Below are 16,190 nucleotides of genomic sequence, written 5' to 3' on the forward strand. Positions count from 1 at the left end.
ATGCCATACACCAACATGCATTTAGTGTATGGTTCATTTGAAATCCATTTTCAAGTCTTGTAATTTTAGCCAATTACTTGATATAAACCATTTTATATATATATGATCCTTATCATGTTCTTAATAACCGATTATTAATGTCCTTTTAGCCATTTTTAATTTAACCATTTAAATTGACGTTTTGCATGTCGTTAATAATGTTATAATTTAACCAATTAAATTGCCATTTTCTAGTTGTCGACTTGTGTGATTAACTTGTAGCATACAAACATACAATCCACATAATCATACAAAACAACCAAGCATGCAAAACAACATGTTCACAATCAAGCCTTTTGGTAAGCATTTTGTTTAGCCGAAAACAAAATGCCACCGGGTAAGGGGTAATTACACAAAGTAGGAGATTTCAAATCTCCCACTTAACCTTGCATCTAAATGCTTCTTCATGTGTTCTTCAAGTCTTCATCATTCTTCATCATTTTACAAAATATATCCTAATACATTTTGTCTAAAAAATGAAATTACAACCTAATCTATTTTACATACCAAATATAAAATAAATTACATAACCAAATGAATTATTACATGCCAAATGAATAAATATTATTACAAACCAATTGAATAAATATCAATCAACCATGCATGCAACCAAACACAAGGTCAAGGCATAGATTGTGAACATCATCAACATAAGAGATAGGCAATACAGAATCACAAGTGATTGGAAACACAGAATCACAAGTGATCTGCAACACAGAATCACAAGTGATTGGCAATACAGAATCACAAGTGATCGGCAACACAGAATCACAAGTGATTGGTAGTACAGAATCACAAGTGATCGGCAACACAGAATCACAAGTGATTGGTAGTACAGAATCACAAGTGATCGGCAACACAGAATCACAAGTGATTGGTAGTACAGAATGCAGAATCACAAGTGATTTTGGCCAAAATGACAAACCACCCAAAACCGAAAATTTTACATTCTACTTCATGCATGTTCATAGAATGCAAAATTATAGTGGGTTTAATAACCATCTCGAAGCATATTTCAACAACTTCGGCTCTAGATACCATTGTTGGGATTTAACAAGTTTATAATATACTTAAACCATTTTAAGAATTAAGAAAGCGGAAGCATGTTAATTACCAATTTTAGACTTGTAAATCTTTAACCATTTAAAGTTAAATCCCAAATAGGATCAAGTTGTGAAACATACTTACAAACTAAGAGTGGGTTTAGAGTTCATACCTCCTCAAGCTAGTTGAGGGTTGATTCAAAAGATGATGATGATGATGATGAAGAATGGAGCTTCAAAATGATGAAACCTCAAGGAGAAATACCCCAAGCTTTTGCACCAACACCTAGCCTTTGGTTAGGATTTAATTACACTTGAATAGAGCTTGCAAAAACCAAATGAAGAACCCTTTCTTCCTCCCAAAAGGCCACGAATTCAGCAGGGTTTTTGAGAGTGTTTTGTGCAGATTTTTGATGTGTTTTCATGTGTTTGTGTCTCCAAGAGGTCTTGGTACATATGCACATGAAATCTATGGAAGTGACCACACAAAATGCTAGTCAAGTGCATGCTTGTTAAGACTCCAATGCCACTTCCATAATTAGTTTTATAAATGAAATGATTTATAAAAGAATTAGTTTTTATAAAACCCTTTTATAAACTTCCATGTACATTTTATATAAAACCCATTTTTTATAAAATGTAATATAACATTATTAATTATTTAACTTATAAATAATTAAGTTTTAATTATATAAATTATTCCATAATTTATATACACATCAAGTAATATGATTTTAGAAAACCAATTTTCTTAAAATCCAAGTGTCGCGTATTTAATCAACGATCCAGTCGCTAAGATCAAATACGAATAAGGTGTCGGTAAGCTTGTTATTGGGTATGACCCGACTTGGATCATAACACATTGGCCACGTTAATTTAATATGTCTCTTGGGCATACGAAGAACCTTCAAGAAAAACTACTTAAGGGATTTTACGGCAAAGTCTAAAAAAATCTAGAAATATAAAATAAGCTACGGCAAAATATTAGAACTTAAAACTAGATACGAACGATAAAAATACAAATATTACGATTACACGAAATAAAAGGATACAAAATATAAAAAGAAAACTTAAAGTTATAAAACTACAATTTTTTTAAAAAATATTATTTTTATATTATTATTATAAAAATATTAATCTATATAATTAATAATAACTTAAAACTAAATATTACAAAAGTAAATTAAAATACAAACTAAATATTAATATTAATAAATACAAACCATAAATAATAATAATAATAATAATAATATATAAAAATAAACTCTAAATTCGCATTAATTGCACTGGTTGACCTGTCAGGAACAGCTACGTGATCGCGTAGAACTAAAGGGTAAATCTCCGAGATCGCGGAGGGATGCAGGTTCAGAATTTGCAGGTTTAATTTCGTTTTTTTATATTTTATATTGTTTTTCTAAATATATATAAATATATTTATACAAAAATGAATTAAAAATATAGCGTTTCGCCGATTCCCCGGCAGCGGCGCCAAAAACTTAATGTCGTGCGAGGTGTACGTGAAATAGTTATATATTTTTATTACGAAATACGTTACAAATAACACAAGTTTTAATTATTTATTTACAAATGTGATATACCTAAACCTTGCTACAACACTATAGGCAGTGTACCTAATCGTAGAGTAGTATAGTTTTTAGTAAGTCCGGTTCGTTCCACAGGGAGACGACTTATTTTACATTATATTTTTAAACAATTATATTTGTACAAAATATATTATATATAGTAATAATATATAAAAGGGGGTTTACCGTTTAATGACCGGTTTGTCTATTTTATATTTTAAGCGAAGCGTAAAGTAAATGACGATATTTAACCAACGATAAAATAAATAACAATAATTAAAATGACAAAATAAAAAAAAGTACGAGAAAATATAAAATAAAATATATTATGCTTATTCAAATTTCCGTACTCATGATGTTTGACGTTTTGATTTTAATTTATTACCCTAGGTTAATTGTCCTTTGTCCTGGATTATTCGATAAGTCCATCTGGTTTTGCCATAATAGTGCATCGGTCATAATTATAAAGTGCGAGGGTCTTCGCCAAATTAACCTTATACCCGAAGTCAAATATTCCAACTAATTGGGGATTCGAACTGTAACAAGGTCTTAATACTTTGTTTAATGAATACACCAGGTTATCGACTGTGTGTAATCCAAGGTTTTAATACTTTGTTAATAATTACACCAATTATCCTTGAATGTAATCCACCCCTGTTTTAATGAGTCCAGTAACTATTAATCCATCCCCGTGTCCGGTCAAATGAACAATAATTCGTACTTATAAATATCCCGCCCATCGTGTCCGGTTAAGCGTATGTGGTTATATATAGATACGTCAAATCATAACCTTTATACTAAATTAACGAGGTATCGTTAATTTAATATAAAGCCCATTAATAGCCCATAGTCTAATTTCCACAAGTGTCGATCTTTTGTCCAAACCCCAATTATGGTCCAAAACCCAATAACCCCGTCTTTTAATATTTAGCCCAACATCATGATTACTTCGACTTAAATAAGCATAATAATAATTTAGTTACGAGACATTAATTTAAAAGGAGAACATAGCTTACATTGATTATTTATCGCGTAGTGTTACACGGAGAGAACTTCGACTTCAAAACCCGTAATTAACCGTTACATTAACTAAACTAACTAATATAAAACTAAACTAATTTATATTATATATATAAATATTATATATATATATATATATATATATATATATATATATATATATATATATATATATATATATATTACAGAGATAGAGAGTTTGATATGGTGCAAAGAACTCGGCAGATTTCGTGGCCTTTTATAGGCATTTTCTGAAATGACTGCTCCGAGATCGCGAAGCATTTGTGCCTTCCAGCTCCGAGATCGCGAAGTGACGCACTCCAGCTCACCAACTTTTGGCCATTTGCTTGTCGACGTTTTTATTATATAATATAATATATATATATATAATTTTATATAATTATTTATATATTATATTATATTCTTGTGCATAGTTGACTTGTAATTTTTGGTCCGTTGCGTCGGGCGTTGATAGTTGGTTCATGTCTCGGTTCCGGATTTTCGAACGCCTTTTCGTACAATTTAATATCTTGTACTTTGCGTTTCACAACTTGTACTCTTGTCATTTTTAGACGTTTCTTATCAATAAATTGAACCATTTGAATTGTATCTTGTACATTTGAGCTTTTTGGACGTTTGTGTCTTCAAATCTTCGTTTTCGCCTTTTGTCTTCGCACTTATTTATTTAAACGAATATTACTTGAAAATAGAACAATTGCAACTGAAAACTTTACATATTGGAAGGATATTGCTACTAAATATATGTTCATTTGGAGCACTATCAATTATCCCAAAAATATCATTGTATTGTATGTGATAAACTTTTAAACTGTATGTTAATGTAAACGAAATGTAACCGCTTACTTGCTGGACCAGTAAAACTAATTATTCGGTATATATAAATCAAAGAAATGCTAGCGCAACTGGTTAGCATGTGTTCTTTGTGTTCTAGGTAGCACGTTCGATTTCATGTAGCCTTTTTTTTTTTTTTTTCCCTCTTCTCACGTCGCATGACGTCAGCTTTCTATTTATATATTTTATTTTTAATTTTCTTTTCCACCTTCTGTATTTCTCGTTTTTTTATTTTCTTTTCTTATTACTTCCAAATAATTTTTTATTATTTTCAAACAAATAATATAAAATCGTTCTTAAAAATCTTACCTTTCATTTTTTTTTTTTATTTTTTTTTCTTTCGTTGAATTATATTAAAAAATTATGAAAAGGCAAGTTTTAAATATTATACCAATATAATATGCGATATGTGTATTGAAATTATAAATTATTAAAATAATATTTAATACTTTTGTCTAAAACGTTGTTTCACTGCAAAACGAAGTTACATAATGCACACATACTGATAATATAAAGTAAAGCAATATTACTACATAACACAAAAAAAAATTTTAAAATGAAATAGGTTCACGATATCACAAACGCAATTAAAAAACGCTTCATGAAACCATTGCAAGACACCAGTAGCAACGCATAGTTGTCATACTAACTCATTACCCCTATCTGCTAATAGCCACCAAAAAATTTGTAGTTTCAATACAAAAATGTTGTAGTTTTTAATTTGTGTTCACACTACAATTAGCCACTCACCTTTGCCTCACTTTACAAAATGACCCCTCAACTTTACCTCTTTTCAGGGGTAAAAAATGTAAATATACAATTTTTTTAAAATAAAAGAAACTACTTCCACCCGAAATTTTAGCGGATCCTATCTTTTCGCTCGGCGCGAGTTAAATTTTACCCCTATCTGCTAATAGCCACCAAAAAATTTGTAGTTTTAATACAAAAATGTTGTAGTTTTTAATTTGTGTTCACACTACAATTAGCCACTCACCTTTGCCTCACTTTACAAAATGACCCCTCAACTTTACCTCTTTTCAGGGGTAAAAAATGTAAATATACAATTTTTTTAAAATAAAAGAAACTACTTCCACCCGAAATTTTAGCGGATCCTATCTTTTCGCTCGGCGCGAGTTAAATTTTTCCGAGCCCACCGTTCAACTCAAAAAAATCTCACGAACACAACGGGACTAAGTATGCGCGAAACGGACACTTCAAAAAAAAAAGCTCAATACCTTGGACTATATTCAATACATATACACACCTATAACACGCTCCGTTAACTATGAATACGAACATTGTAGGCCCCGCAGCATCGCGCGGGCTCATTTTTCTAGTTATATATAAGAAACACCTCATATATCAAATTAACTTTGTCACTCATAAAAATTAACCCAATAATAACAACTAGTCCGGTTCAGCCCGCGCGATGCGGCGGGGCATTTCGGCCTGCATATTCATATTTAACATAGCGTTGTGTACGTACAGAGGGGGGAAACGGCTAATGTGTTAAGACCCGTTTTAAATGTCGGTATTCTTAGCGTTTTTGAGAAAAAGTGTCCGTTTCGAACGTAGTTAGTCTCGTTTTATTCGTAAAATTATTTCAAGTTTAATGGTGGTAGCGGTGAAATTTAACTCACATCGAGTACGGAGATAGCGGCCGTGAAAGTTTATGGTGGGTGTTGGTTTTTGATTTAATTTTAAAATTAAAATTAAAATTGATAGTTTGCACCCGTGAGAGAGTGTAAAAGTTGAATTGTTTGGGGGTGGAATGAAATTTTATAGTGTGAAAGGAAAGTGTGGAACTGTGGAAGACAATTTTTTGTTTTGGAACGACTTTAAGCTTCACCTCTCTTAGCATATAGAGTTAAAATAATTAAATATCTCATTCTCTATAACTTTTTTACAATTAAAAAATGCTTCATGAAATCATAACAAGAGCCCAGCATTTGGATCACGCATTGCTTCCTTCGTCGGTAATCTCTACTTGTTGGTTCAAGTTTCTCCCACATAAAGTGAACGTTTTTTTATTGGAAATTTCGATTAGACTCTCTCCCGGTTCGGTGGAATTTATCCGAGAAAGGGTTAGAGATTAATTCTATTGTTTGCCCGATGTGTAATAATGGTGTTGAGACGCGAGCTCATGTGTTTTTCGAGTGCCCGTTGGTGTTGGATCTTTGGCATAGGTTGTGGATATGGGTACTACAAAAAAAATACTGCTTTTTTAACGCTTATTTTTTTAACATTTGTGAAAAGCGTCAAGAAAGTTTCAAATTTTTAACACTAATATACGTAACAAAAACTTCTCACAGCTACTTGAGATACTTTTAACACATTTAAGTGTCAAAAAATTCTAGACACTTTATTTCGTCAACAATCTTTGAGTTTTTGACGCTTATGTTTGCTAAAACTACTCCAAATTTCTAACTAGAAATGTCAAAAAATGTTTAAAACTAGTTTTCGAACCCTCGCTTCGCGCCGGGGGTTCGATTTTTAATGTATTTTATTGTGTTTAGTTACGGAGTCTGCGAGTGAAAAAGCAACATATATGAATAGTACCCTAAATATTTAGCTTTTTTTTAAAGTGTCCGTTTTGCGTATAGTTAGTGACATTGTGTTCATAAAATTATTTCGAGTTTAAGGATGGTGTCGGAAAAATTTAACTCGTTGCGAGCGAGAAGATATGACCTGTTGAATATTTGAGTGGAGTTTATTTAAGATATTTTATGAAAATTTTAATTTGACGCTTTAACCCCTTGTGTTGGGGTTCGATTTTAATTTGTGAACAAAGTGTGGGGGGCTTTTGTGGTGTTAGTTGAAAGAAAGAAGGGAAAAGGGGAAAAAAGGTGAAAATGCGAAAATACCCCTGGTACTATTCATAAGTTTTGGCTGTGTTTGGGTGACGAGCTTGTTGGAGCTTATGGGAGCTTATAGGAGCTTGAGCTTATGATTTTAATAAGTTCCAAGTCATAAGCTTCGTTTGGTAGAGAAAAAAAGTAGAGCTTATGAAAATCATAAGCTCTGAAAAAATAAACTACTTTTAGTAGCTTATGAAAAAAAGTAGAGCTTATGAAGTGAAAAATAAGCTCCAGCTAATTTATCAAACACTTGTAAAAAATAATAAGCTCCAGCTACCAGCTTAAAAAATAAGCTTCAGCTCCAGCTCCAGCTCTATCTCATAAGCTCTAGCTCCAGCTCCAAGCTCCAGCTCCAGCTCCAGCTCCAACTACTTTCATCCAAACACATCCTTTCTCTAATAGTTAATACGGTAATATAACATTTAAAAGCGTTAAGTTATTAGCCCAAGTAAATAAACTAGCAATCCTAAAATGAACTTGCGGTTAAACTATAGCGTCACGCACAAGATCTCATAAATCAACTTTAAATCGAGGAACCTGTTGTCTTTCTCTCTCTATCAAGTCCTAACCCCAACTTCAACGCTTATTTGTCCCAAATCATACACCAAATTACTCAAATTAATCATAGATAAAACGTGATTTTTAGGTTACTTCATTTCACCAATTGCATGATTTCGGTAATTGCCTTCGTATTTCACTTCTAATGGCGTATTTAAACATCGAACAATCGGTGATCCTACTGTTACTGCTCGCTCGCTCGCTCGCAACATCGAACAATCGGTGATCCTACTTGTATGATCATTTTCCATCTCGTACCTGTGTATGTATATATTTAAGATTTTGGTAGGTGAAAGTTTTGGTTTAGGTTGTTTTTAATTTGTATAATTTGTTTGATTAATTTTGATTTGAAGGATATGTTTCATATTAGGTCAAAATGTTGCAATATATGTGGATTCTGTATGAACTTGTTAAAATTTAGTGTATATTTTGCACAGGACATTGTAACAAAGAGTAATCAATTCAGGTGAGTATCTATTTTTAGTGTTTAATTTTGTGTGTTTCAAGTATTTATTTGATTCAGGTTCATTAGTAACCCTTCTTTATTCTTCCTACTTCCATTTACCATCATTAATCATTAATGAAGTTATACTAATGTTGCAAGTGCGAATGGACGTGTTAAATCCTTATGCCGATGTTGTTAATTGCATCTGAACATGAAAGTTAGCTTCCATTCCATTAAATGGTGTTGGTGCTGTGGTTGTTGCGACCAGTGCAGTGCTGCACTTGCAACTGCTGATGCCGAGTTGATAAAAGAATAGAAGGGTTTAAGATAAAGAAGAGTTCAACAATGTAAGTTCTTATGTATGTCATGTATTTTAAGTTTGTTGAAGAGAAGCGTTGAATCTTTACCTTCTCGGCCTGTTAAGTATGTAATTATGACATTTTGTTTTTGTTTGTGTTTGTTTTTGCAGGATATCAGACTCGGTTTATTTGATTAAAAGTAAGGGTCTTTTGCCTTTTTTTTTTTACAGCAGACTAAGTTTTTATCTTTTCTAATGGAAATTTGGCTACTGTTTTAGTAAGACTGTACAATGACAGGATATATAATATATAAAGATCACTCCTCTTAAGGATGGTGATTATGTGCGTGTTGATTGTTTTACAATCACAATGTTTGTAACTTCAATGCAAATCGTATTACTTGAATTTGTTTAGTGTTTGTATTTCCTTTTTGTAATTTCACTATTGTTATAGAGATATTGATTAGTGTTTTAATTCGTGCTTTTCTTTTGTCTGTAAATACAGTACCTTTAGGAGAAGTACCCTCAGCGTTCTTCGTTACCACATCACCTATTGAAAATGCATTATACTATCAGGTATTACTTATTTTTTCTTCTTATGCTTTAGCTTCTTATATGAGTAGACATGATCATATTAACTTTGTATCGATGTCCAGGCACAATAAGATGGATCAGACAACTGCAAGTTCATGATGTTGATCATTTGTTAATAGATATCAGGACTCATGGCCAGTATGTTAATAATTGACCTCGTATAGTACCTAACGCGTAGTTGCATTAGGTTCACTTATTTTTTGTACTTTTATTGACTACTTAATTTTTATCTCTCATGTTGTTCACTCGACATAGTCTGTTTGTCAGCACTAATTTGGGCGCATTGCGTGAGAATCGTCCACATCAATCATATGCAAGAGGTAAGTAGCCTCTTCAGGTCAACAAATATCATTTATTTGTTTGATTGTCTAACTATTAGTAAAATTTCTAAGTTTATAGTATTTGATTGCATATTGTTTGTGGTATGTTTGACCACTTTTAATATTTCTTTTATTTAATGCAGGGAGGTGCAGTTTAAAAAGACGTTTATATGATAAACAAGATAGTTTATAAACGTGTAGTTTAGCTAAGTTGCTTATTAAGGAAATTTTAATACATTTGAGATGTTCTAGTTTGAGTTGTGATTATTGTGTTAACATTTGTTTTCAGAAGCAATTGGGTTGTTAGTTGAAATGGGTTGTTTTGTTGTGTATATTATGCTTGTATTAAACTAAAAAAATAGAAAATACAATTTGACATCGTCTGTTGTGTCAAAAAGTGTGGTGTTTTCTGACACTTTCAAGTGTCAAAAAGTGAGGTGTTTTCTAACAGTCAAAAAATGAGTATAAAACGTCAAGAATGTTAATTGTTTCTTAACACCATTAAGCGTTAGAAAACAAACTAAATTTCTGACGCCCATATTTCTGACGCCAAGAGGAAGCGTCAAAAATTAAATTCTTGGAGCTTTTAAGCGTCATAAATCGATCAAATAAGTGTTACAAACTGTAAGCTTTTTTGTAGTAAATTGTTCCATGCCTTCTTTTACTTCGTAGGATACGTTCATCGAATGGCTTGAGGGTGTTCGGTTACCGTCTACATCTAAGAACCGGATCATTGGATGTGTGGTTACTTTTCTATGGGCGGTTTGGAGATTCAGAAACGCCATTATTTTTAACGAGTCTTTTTGTTCTAGAAGTAGTATTTTTGATGTTATTAGATTACTTGTTTTTCGTTGGATTAAAAATATGGGTCATTTAATTTTCAATTGAAACTCATGACTTGCTATGCCTCTGTAATTTATCTGTTAGCGCCTTGCTAGGGAGCGTTTATTTTTAATATATAATCATTCTTTGACCGTTAAAAAAAAAAAAAAAAAAAAAAAGCCCAGTTGCAACGCATGGCTGTCATACTAACTCGTTATTCATAAGAAACACCTCATATCAAATTAACTTTGTCACTCATAAAAATTAAGGATTCAATACAAATGTATTCCCATTAATAAGTGGAGTAAACACACCAATCAGATGTACACGGATAAATTAAGATTGAATTTAAACATCAATGGCACCATAATTATTCTAGGATTTTTCTTACTACTATTTTTTTTGTAAACGTATTTAAAGTTGGATGATTCAACAACGGACACTATATAATTATTATATACGGAGTATAATATTTTTATATACGTTAATAACAACTCTAAATGTGTTGTTAGAATATTTTTTTTTTTTTAAATGCGGTGATGTTATAATCGTTACTTTAAAATATTAACCAAACGAATATCCCTATCACTTTCAAACAGTAGCGGATCCAGGAAATTTTTTCACCGGGGGCAAAAAAAAACTTCTAAACGTAGAGATTTTTTTGGGGCAAAATATAGAGGTTTTTGAGCAAAATTTAGAGATTTTTGGGCAAAATACTAAGGTTTTGGAGCAAAATATGAAGGTTTGGGGACAAAATATGAAGGGTTTGGCGCAAAAAAAAAATTCCACCGGGGTCAAAATCGAAAAACCGAAAAAATTTACATTAAAAATTGCAAATCCACTGGGGGCGGGCGACCCACCCTGACCCTTCATAGGTCCGCCCCTGCCTTCAAAGCGATGTCAGTGACTCCAACATTGACGATGACACTGACACTGACACCGATGTAGTACCAGACCCAACGAACAAATCTGACAGCGCGTTTCCAATATCTTCTGGCGCGTACTTCACAACGCCTGCAAACTTCCTCTCTTTCGCAACGTTAACTCGATGCGCTTCATAAAACTCTCAGTACACCGGCAACAGTTTTTTGGCAACCGAAACTTTAATCTCATCCCTAAGCTTAGCATCAGGCACAACAACTGCCAATTGTTTACGATGAACCTCTTCAAACACCATATTTATTTTTTTAAAGCTACTTATAGCTTCTTCCCGCGTAATTTCTGTTACATGTGTGGGGACCACATTGATGACGTGGCTCCACACAACTTGTTCATAACTGACTGCAAATTTCTTTACTTCCGCTTCAAGTTTGTTGATCCACACTTCGCCTAGAAGATACTGCAAATTAGATGATCGTACTTTCGACACGATATTTTGAAAATTATTCGCTAGAAATAAATACGATTGCGATACGTCTTTGTAATGTTTCGATTTACCGTCGAGTTTGCAAATAACCACGAAAATAAGCCACGTTAACCATAACGATAACGGAGAATCAACAGATAACGATTGATCGAAAAATGCTTCCGGCAATCGAGATTTATCAGGTAACGGATATTCGTATAAAATATCAGCTAAAATGCCGTAATCTCCAAGTAAAGAGATGTAATTAATCGATTCGATTGTGAATTTGTGAACTCCTGAATTAGATACAGTTGTTTTCAACGACTCTTTGTTGATAAACGTTTCGAATTCGGTTAGATCTAACCGTACGATTTCACCTAATTTGATTAATGAGTTTAGAGCTTGGTTCAGTAATGAAAATGTCGATTGGAATGAAAAAAACGACATAATTTCCTGATCAGCTATCGCGGTGTACATATCGAGCATTCGAAAGATCCTTCTCGATGATTTTTTTACTATATTTGGCTACGTTTTCTGGAAACGAAAACAAAATCCAGCCGCCTTCTTTTGTAATTTCGTTAAAAAAGGATTCGCGAATTGTATCAGACGAAGCGAAAACATGATCGGATAGAATTCGCTCTCCGTTGAATAATGTTTTAACCGCGATTTTAACCGCCTCTAACCAGTTTTGAATTTTTAGGTCTAAAACCTCCCAATCCATTTTATGAACATAAATAGATTTCATCTTCTCAACTCCTAGCTTATAAATACCTTCATCAACAATCGATTTACGTATAGTTTTGTAAATAATCACACATTCTTTTCCATAACCAGACGAAATCATACATTCGGCTATCAATTTCAAATCATTCATGACTCCTTCGGCAGCATCTTCAACTTCATTAATCAACTCGCTTGCAATTCGTATCTTGTCTTGATCCGATTCATCACCGAAATTGGATACACTCGATGTAGTTGACGTTCTGGACGATCTAGTTGAAACAGACTCTGGGTCTAATTGAGCGCGATTCATCGATAGAATTTGATAAAATTTCTTTTCTAACCGCTTCATTGCGATTTGCATGAGATGTTTAATCATATACATAGCATTGTATATGTGTATTTTATTTGCTAAAGGCTAAAAACAGAAGTTACGCGAAGTATATTCGAAAGGCTTGGAATATTCGCTGAAAATAAAGATAGCGGATCAGTTACCACGCTAATGAAAGACTGCGGGTCACTTCGCTAAGTTTTCGCGGATAGTTAAGCAATCCGCAGACCGCGAATATTTCGAATACTATAAATAGGGAGCTTGGCCTCTCATTTATAGGTTGTTGATTCTCTGTCATTTGCCCGAACCTTTGTAATTTTCTCTTGTGATCTTGCCCAAGGAATTTTTACATCGTGTCGAGGTGAATCATGCTAATTAACAATCAAGAACGGGTCGGGGTGGTTGATCACTTGATTGTTAAAGTGAAAGATGATCATCAGGGCCCATAATAATCATCAAACATCTCATCCTCCATCTCAATCTCATTGCACTCAATCCTTAATTAAGTAATTTATTAATTATGGATTGATCAATTGGCGCATCCGTGGGACACGTTTTAAAATTAAACTCGAATTTTTTTGTTTTGTGCTATCAATCAACTAATTGGCTTGTTTAATTTCAATCGTGTTTCGTTATGATGATTTGCAGGTACTTTCTAAGGCGTATCGGCTGATTTGATTATCGGCCATGGCAGCAAATGCAAAGCAAGTAAGTGTTTCTGCGAATGCTGATGTGACGGCTGGTGATTCACAGAATGCCTTGCCGTTTAATTCACAAACAAATGTTAATGCTACTACAAGCAAATCAGTTTAAGAACCGCTCGCAAAAACGTCTAATGTTAACACCGCTAATAATGATTCGCAACTAGAGGTTGCCGCGGAAAAAATGGTTGCGCGCAGAAATCTGCAACAAAATCGCGACGAAACCATTGTTGAAGGCAAGCGGTTAAGGGTTTTGGCTGGAAAAGCGAGTCTGCGAACAGACAAAGTTGTTGGCACTACTATTGAGCAAGCTAAGAAAGACGCCAAGTATAGTCGCGAACCTCGTATACCGCGTACTTACTTATGGCCGCTGAATGATTCAGGATCACAAGTTGATCGCTTAGTTGTGGAACATCATGATAGTGATAGTAATAATGCAGAGGAACGCCTTATTTTGAACTCTGCTTATAACTCAAAGATTGCGAAAGCGCCAAGGGAAGAAAGCGAATTTTCTGATGATTCAGATAGCGTGGAAGAATTTGTAAAAATTCCACATGTTAAGAGAAGGCTACCACCAACACCTTTCCCTCGTCATGGGGAAGAAGGTGAAGCATCTGATGCTGTCCGCAGGGAGAATGCTCAACATTTTTTAGCGGATGCTTTTAAAAGCATCGCGCCTAAGTCAATGCAGCATAAGTTTGAACAGCCGAATTTTTTGCAAGATATGATAGCCAAATTTTGTGCGGAGAATACTGATACTCGCATAAAAAAGGCAACTGAGATTACTACTGCTGCAGACAAGTTTGTCCAGCATATTTCTGATTATTCAATCGTTACACCGCCTATTGTTCCGGCGACATTGGGAGTTTACTCGGGTTTAACAGATCCCTTGGATTTTTTGCAGCGGTTTGAAGGGGTGGTAAGCACCTACAACTGGGATGAGCCGGGTGCGTGTAGAGTATTCCCTATGGTTTTACAAGGATCAGTAAGGGAGTGGTTCCATAGCCTGCAAGCTCGCAGTATTATCGGCTTCATCGATCTTCGCGATAAATTTTTGCTGCAGTTTCAGAATCTTTTGTCGCAGAAGAAGACGCATATAGAATGTCATGATATCAAACAAGGCAACAAGGAAACTTTAAGCGCATTAATTACGCGGTACATTTATGAGTGCCAAAAAATACCTAGTTTGAATGAAGATCAAAAAATTCCTGGGTTTTTGCATGCTATTAATCCGCAGCGACATCCAACGCTGGTGCGTCTACTGCGAAGAGATGTCCCGCCAACTTTCGCTAAGGTGCAACAAGAAATGTATGATTATCTTAGAGGTGGAGAAGATAGTACTATAACACCCGCTTGCGGGTGGGGTAAAGATAAAATTGGCGAGATGATAATGATTCTTTTCGTGATGGAAATGACGATAATTACCGCGTTTCAGGATATCCACGGCGAAATGGCGGCGGTGGTTACCAGCGCAATGATAGACATCAAGGTCAAAATGATAATCATGGATATGACCGTCGGGATCGCTATTCTACGCGAAAATGGAACAACGAGTCTTTTAATATCATCCAGATGTTAACAAAAACACCCAAAGAATTCTTTTACAAGAAAGGGTTGCGAGATCTTTTCCTGATCCTCAACCTTTAGCGGAGAACAGTAGGCGAGACAAATCTAAGTTTTGTATTTTCCATGATGATTATGGTCATGATACCAATCATTGTAGAGATTTGGCAGAGCTGATCGCGGAAGCATATGAGCAAGGAAAGCTAGACCATCTAATTGCGCAAGGCTCTGCAAGTACTGCGAATGCGATTATCTTGCCTGCAGAATCTAATGCTCCGCAAGTGCCAAAACCCGCTGATCGAAAAGCTCTCGCGGTGAAGAATCTTGGAGTAAAAATGGTTAGTAACAAATAGAAGTTGCGCGGAATTCAGGTCATTAATGTGGTAGAGGTATAAGGCGAAATGTCAGTATTCTAAATATCTAAACAAATCGTGAGCTGGCAATGTCCCACTATTACTTTTCCTCCTGCAAGCCTGACTGCGGAACTGATAAGCCAGTAGTGGTTTCGTGCCGCATTGCGAATACTGGTATTGTGATTATGAAGGTGCATGTTGACACTGGTAGCAGTGTAGATGTAATGTATGAGCAGTGTTTTGTGCTGACCCGGGAATTTTCGACCAAATTTAAACTTTAATCTTTATATGTTTCCGACACGATAAGCAAAATCTGTAATGTTGAGTCTCGAAAACTTTGAAACTGTTTACATGAATTCATTTGCCCTTTGACTAGTCCCGACGATTCTCGAACAATTGTTAAAAATAAATATATATAAATATATATATAAATATATATATAAATATAAATATAAATATAAGTGTGTGTGTATATATATATATATATATATATATATATATATATATATATATATATATATATATATATATATATATATATATATATATATATATATATATATATATATATGTGATGACCCAGGAATTTCCGACCAAATTTAAACTTAATCTTTATATGATTTCGATACGATAAGCAAAGTTTGTAATGTTGAGTCTAGAATATTTGGAAACGATGTTCATATATTCAATCGACCTTCGACTGCTCTCGATGATTCACGAACAATTAATTGTAAATAGATATGTG

General features: G+C 33.9%; 1 long non-coding RNA gene and 1 pseudogene across 2 annotated transcripts; one reads left to right on the forward strand and one right to left on the reverse strand.

Annotated features, from left to right (window-relative positions):
* The first annotated feature begins 7,933 nt into the window (after positions 1 to 7,933).
* Positions 7,934 to 9,925, forward strand: LOC139862541 (uncharacterized). Of its 2 annotated transcripts, none has more exons than XR_011764220.1 (6): positions 7,934 to 8,238; positions 8,391 to 8,745; positions 8,868 to 8,896; positions 9,202 to 9,272; positions 9,353 to 9,610; positions 9,754 to 9,925. It is a non-coding gene; the product is annotated as an uncharacterized lncRNA (long non-coding RNA). The 2 variants fall into 2 exon arrangements; XR_011764221.1 differs by having other exon boundaries at positions 7,934 to 8,187.
* A 1,396-nt stretch (positions 9,926 to 11,321) lies between these two features.
* Positions 11,322 to 16,190, reverse strand: part of LOC139861314 (exocyst complex component EXO70H1-like) — a 42,804-nt pseudogene continuing 37,935 nt past the window's right edge.

The sequence above is a fragment of the Rutidosis leptorrhynchoides genome, chromosome 8, assembly GCF_046630445.1.
Source record: "Rutidosis leptorrhynchoides isolate AG116_Rl617_1_P2 chromosome 8, CSIRO_AGI_Rlap_v1, whole genome shotgun sequence".
Lineage (NCBI taxonomy): Eukaryota > Viridiplantae > Streptophyta > Magnoliopsida > Asterales > Asteraceae > Rutidosis > Rutidosis leptorrhynchoides.